General features: G+C 37.6%; 1 non-coding gene across 1 annotated transcript; it reads left to right on the plus strand.

The window, feature by feature from the left end:
* The first annotated feature begins 5,441 nt into the window (after positions 1–5,441).
* Positions 5,442–5,545, plus strand: LOC112787295 (small nucleolar RNA R71). Its single transcript, XR_003194715.1, has one exon. It is a non-coding gene; the product is annotated as a small nucleolar RNA R71 (small nucleolar RNA).
* Positions 5,546–5,836: the final 291 nt, after the last annotated feature.

The following is a 5,836-nucleotide window of genomic DNA, read 5'->3' on the forward strand; positions in this document are numbered from 1 at the left end:
TTTCTTACAAACCTCACTATTTTGTCTTTTGCCATTAAAAATAAAGAAAGACTACATTGAGAAATTGAGATATTCAATGAGAACCATGAAGGAGAAAAAAGACTAATTTGCTGAGCTATGAAAACCCAAACGTTTGTACTCTCACTCCTTGTTCTAATTCTTGGCCGTTCACCCCTTTAATAGAGGAGTGAAGCTTCCAAGGCTTGAAACTTGTTTCAGCACTTGTTTGACTTCTTCTCCAAAAAATCAGAAGCAGCAGCGATGTCACAGAGGAAAAAGAGGGTAGAAGCAGTGACCGAATCATACATGCATCCATACCTTTAATATTCTCTTTCAACATTTTTCATCTTTTTTCATAAATCAAAACCCTTCATTCTTGCTTTGACTCCAAGTCAGATTCTTGAGCGTTGATTCATAGCAGAGCTTCATCATCTTCAAAATTTTCAACTTTCTACTTTTGTGCTTGCAAAGAGAGGATTTCTTCATCGAGCTTCAATAAATTACAAATCTGGAAACTCCTTTTGTGCTTTTCCTTTGATGTGATCTTGCCTTTTTTGCCCTAACCTCTTTGACTTTCTCTTTTTTGCTTGGATTTGAAAACTTGCTTTTTGTTCTTTAATTTTGTCCTAGCTCAGAGCTTCCTTTTTTTTCTTTTGCTTCAGAGAGTTCATGTGGGTGATGTAAAAGAAAATAGAGAGAGAGAGAGAGAGAGAGTTTGGTTCGGTGGAGTGTTTTGGTTCAAATGAAATGAAAATTGAATCACTTAGTTAGAAACTAAGTTGGAAGATTAGATTTGGATATGGACCACTAATAGGTTTAATCTTGGGCCAATTTGCTTTCTTCCCTTCTTTCTTATAGCTCAGCCACTCAATCTTTGGATTAAGGGTGATAGTATGAATGCTTTGTTTAAGTTGAACCACTATTGGGCTTGTATTCATGCTTCTCAGGCTTGGTGTGATTAAATTATTTTTTGCACACTAAACAAAATAAATTACACGTACAATTGGCTTTTAACTCAATAATATTTAGTCATCATCTTAATATTTTAGTTCTTCAAACTCAACAATCTCTCCCTTGATAACAAACATTATAAAATAAATTAAAAAAATGAGAGGGGTTTTAGAAACTTCCCTTTGATGTTTCCTTTGATTTGAAACTCTCCCTTTCTTTTAATCACCAAGCTTCCCCTAAACATTTGCTTTTATCAACCTGACATTAACAAAATAGAAACAATTCCAAATATCCAAAAATTTTACAAACAATTTAATATTTTGGTGAACCTGTTTGATCACTAAAATATTTACAAGGATTTTTATAAAAAAATTCATCAACCAGCCTTGAGTCAACATTCATCAGAACTAAATCAAATATTATTTTGAGCAACTTTAGTCACCTAATCAGATACTAAACAAAAGTTATAATATTCACAATCAGAATAATTTTTATAAGCTACAAATAATAATTTCAATCATAATTTCAAGGCTGAAACAGCAGCCTACTTCAAACATCAAGCATTATAACATCACAGTTTCAACATAACTCATAACTGTTTCAATTCATTCATAGTACACATTACATAGCATTTACTCTCCCTTTTGTTATCAAGAAGGAAAACCTGCATAAAAAATAGTTCAATATGCAATCAAAATGTGCATAACAGTTAAAAGTCTTACTATCAAAGTTAAGTTTCTATGACTATTACACTCATCCAACAACAAACAGGTTTTAGCCAATAAAACTCAAAGACCAGAATTCAGAAAAAAACAAAATTTTAAACATCAGCAGCAGTAGTAGACAGGGGATAAACATTATATCCCTCATCCTCAGTTCCAAGAGGATCTTCCTTTTGATCGGACATTGCTTGTTCGTCATCTGAAGAGTCTATGTATTTTGAGCAACACTTCAACTTGGCTTTGAGATTTCCTAAAGAAGTTCTCATTTTGAATTGCTAGTTTTCTAGCTTGTTGGCTCAAGTTCATCATCTGTTTAGTGAGATTTATAAATTCTTGTAAGACGTCATTAATAATGCCATTCATTAGGTACTTGTGAGAGGAAGATGTCCCTACATTAGATGGATAAGGAAGACTTTCTTCCTCTTATTCTTCCAAAATCGTGTCCCTGGTTGTCTTTGTGCCTTTTTTCTTTGATTGTTTTACTGTACCACCAACCTTGAGATATGAAATTCTGTCTTCTAGGGTCTCATTGCTCAGATCAACAACAAAATACTCAAAGATGCAAGTTAAAATATATCATATGGAAGATAGACATTTTTATCACTTTCGATGCAGTCAAACATATGGCGCATCATCAAGTAAGTAAAAGAAATTTCAGTTTTGTTGAGTATTAGTGTGGAATTTCGAATACCACAACTGAATCGGCAAGTGCATCGGGTCGTACCAAGTAATATCTCAGGTGAGTGAGGGTCGATCTCATGAGGATTGATAACCAAGCAACAATGGTTGAATGATTCACTTAGTCAGACAAGCAGAAAATAGTATTTTGGAGTTCAAATTGCATTAAACAATAAATCATGAATTTAGAAAGCAAGCAGTAAATTTGGTGTGAAAACTATGTGAGAGAACAGTTAAGGTTTCGGAGATATTTATTTTTCCTTATTAATGGTTCTTACCAATTCTTTAATCATGCAAGATTTAATTCATGGCAAACTTTAATTGATTAAACCCTAATTCCTTAGTGATTTAATCTCATCTAACCTAATCAATCGCCAATTCCTTGGTCACTTAATTAAGATTAAAGGATTAGGTCCAATTCTAGTTTATTTGCCATATAAACCCTAATTATCCAAATATAAGATGATTATATGTCATGTATTACGTTAAGTCCAGGCAATTAGTGATTTAGGAGGAGTTACTTTCAAGCTGTTATTCAAGTGAGTTAACTTTTCCAAGAATCAATAAGAATTCATATAGAAAAAGAGCTATCTTCCAATAAACTCAAATTCATAAGATGAAGAATGAAAGTAATCCTTGAATATGAATCAGTACATTAATTAAAATAGAGTGACAATAGTATTAATCTATAGAATAAACAGAGCTCCTAACCTTAACAACGGAGGTTTAGTTGCTCATGGCTCAGAGAAAAGTTAGGGTTTCCAAAATGTGTAAAGTGCATAATGAGGTCGAGAAGAGGGGAAGGAGCCCGAAGGGCTAAATCTTTTCCTTTTTATATCTAACCTAATTGATATGGAAACAAAATAAAAGAAATAAAATAAAATAATATCTAAAACCCTAGAAGATTGTGTTTGGTAATAATAATGACCTAAAGAAAACAAAATAAAACTAATTATTAACAAAATCTCAACAGATCAAGCCTTCTTTAAAATCCATATACGCGGTGCTGGCGCTAAACGCCAGGCTCGGCGTTTAGCGCCAGGCTCGGCATTTAGTGCCAATGAGGCAGAGAGGGTCGTGGGTGCTACTGTCTTCCTAGCGCTAAACGCCTGGCTCGGCGTTTAGCGCCAACTAGTCAGAGGCCTTGCACGCATCACGAGATGCCAAGCACTAAATGCCAGGCTCAGCGTTTGGCGCCAACTTGGCAGCTTCACTTTTGTAAGAGGCCTTCAGTGGGGATTTTCTTATCCCTCCAGCCTTTAGGTACTTTCTTCTTAGTACCTTTAATCTCAGTGCTTGACATTGGGTGTCCAACACCAAACTTAGAGTTGGTGCCTTAGAGCTCTGTATAACTTTGTACTGAGAGAAAAGGTTGGAGCACCAAGTGCTACACAACTGTTTCTCTTTTGTCAGGGGGAGATTTAGGGCTAGGCATCTTGAACAAGATGTGGTCCTCCCATAACTGTAGAATTAGCTTTCCCTTTGCCACATCAATTATGGCATTAGCAGTGGCTAGGAAGGGTCTTCCAAGGATGATGGCTTTATCCTCTTCCTCCTTAGTATCCAAGATTTCAGGTTCTAAACCTTTACTAAGACATCCTCTACCAGACCATAAGCCTTTTTCATAGACTTGTCTGCCATCTCTAGTGAGATTCTTGCAGCTTGTACCTCAGAGATTTTCAGCCTCTCCATTACAGAGAGTGACATAAGGTTTATGCTTGACCCTAGGTCACACAAAGCCTTATCAAAGGTAATGGTGCCTATGGTGCAGGGAATCAGGAAGTGTCCGAGATTCGATAGCTTCTGAGGTAGTTTCTGCTAAACCAAGGCATTGAGTTCCTTGTTGAGCACTAGAGGTTCTTCCTCCAATGGTTCTGTGCCAAATAACTTGGCATTAAGCTTCATGAGGACTCTTAAGTAACGAGCAACCTGCTCTTCCCTAGTTTTCTCTTCCTCATCAGAAGAGGAGTGATCCTCATAATCCATGATTTACAACAAGGCATTCAAGGGAACTTCTATAGTATCCTCATGAGCCTTAGTTGCCTTCGGATCTTCAATAGAGAAGCCTTGGGTGGGCGTTGAATGTCTAGTAAGGCCTTCCTTACTAGCGTTTAACGCTAGTAATGGTGATTCCTTGGGCATTGAATGCCCAGCCACTATTCTCTGGCTGGCGTTCAACGCCAGAATTGGAGGATCATTGGGCGTTGAACGCCTAACTACTACCCCATAGCTGGCGTTGAATGCCAGCTTTTCTGCCACTTTGGGCGTTGAACGCCCAGTAGGAATGCCAGTAATTCTCCTTCAGATTCGGCCTTAATGTCCACTGTGATGGCCTTGCACTCTTCTCTTGGGTTCACTTCAGTGTTACTAGGAAGAGTGTTATGAGGAGTCTCAGGGATCCTCTTGCTCAATTGACCAACTTGTACCTCCATATTTCTAATGGAGGACCTTGTTTTAGCTATGAAACTATGAGTGGTCTTAGAGAGATTGGAGACTATAGTGACTAAGTCAGAAAGGCTCTGCCTAGGGGTCTCCATGTGTTCTTGAAAAGATGAGAATGGTGGTCTGTTGTTGAACCTATTCTGGGTTTTTCCATCTTGATTATTGTTGAAGCCTTATTGAGGCTTCTGTTGATCCTTCCATGAGAGGTTAGGATGATTCCACCATGAAAGGTTGTAGGTGTTTCCATAGGATTCTCCCATGTAATTCACCTCCTCCAATGAAGGTTGATCTGGATCATAGGCATTTCCATCATAGGAGGCTTCTTGAGTGCTGCCAGTTGTAGCTTGTGATCCAATCAAATGCTGAGAGATCATATTGACCTGTTGAGTCAAGATCTTATTCTGAGCCAATATGGCATTTAGAGTATCAACTTTTAGAACTCCTTTCTTCTGAGCTATCCCATGGTTCACAGGATTTCTCTCAGAAGTATACATGAATTGGTTGTTTGCAACCATTTCAATGAGTTCCTGTGCCTCTTCAGGCATTTTCTTCAGGTGGAGTGATCCACCAGCAGAATGATCCAAGGACATCTTGAAAAGCTCAGATAGGCCATCATAGAAGATTTCTAAGATAAACCATTATGAGAGCATGTCAAGAGGACACCTCCTGATCAGTTGCTTGTATCTTTCCCAAGCTTCATAGAGGGATTCACCCTCTTTTTGTCTGAAGGTTTGAATTTCCACCCTGAGCTTGCTCATCTTTTAAGGTGGAAAGAACTTGGCCAAAAAAGCATTGACTAACTTTTTCCAAGAGTCTAGGCTTTCCTTAGGTTGAGAATCCAACCATATCCTAGCTCTGTCTCTAACAGTAAAAGGGAAAAGCATAAATCTGTAGACCTCAGAATCCACTCCATTGGTCCTAACAGTGTCACAAATCTGCAAGAATTCAGATAATAACTGATGTGGATCTTCCAGTGGAAGTCCATGGAACTTGCAATTCTATTACATTAGAGAGACTAACTGAGGTTTTAGCTCAAAGTTATT

This window comes from Arachis hypogaea, chromosome 20 (assembly GCF_003086295.3).
Source record: "Arachis hypogaea cultivar Tifrunner chromosome 20, arahy.Tifrunner.gnm2.J5K5, whole genome shotgun sequence".
In the NCBI taxonomy this organism is placed as follows: domain Eukaryota; kingdom Viridiplantae; phylum Streptophyta; class Magnoliopsida; order Fabales; family Fabaceae; genus Arachis; species Arachis hypogaea.